This window comes from Penaeus monodon, chromosome 21 (assembly GCF_015228065.2).
Source record: "Penaeus monodon isolate SGIC_2016 chromosome 21, NSTDA_Pmon_1, whole genome shotgun sequence".
NCBI lineage: Eukaryota > Metazoa > Arthropoda > Malacostraca > Decapoda > Penaeidae > Penaeus > Penaeus monodon.
In genome coordinates, this window is record NC_051406.1 from 33540684 (window position 1) to 33540896 (window position 213).

Sequence of the window (213 nt, forward strand, 5' to 3'; positions counted from 1 at the left end):
TAATATTTAAAGAACACAAAAAGAGGTCTTTGCTTTTGTTAAACAAAACAAAAATCTAGTAAAAATATATGATTTTTTAGAGCCAGGAAGAAATGCTATAACATTCTAAAGTTGGGTTTAACTATCAAAAAATTGTTATCTAAGCTTATCTGGCTTCAGTATTAACAAGAGTGTAATAACCTTGTGTATGTATTTACAGACACATAAATATGT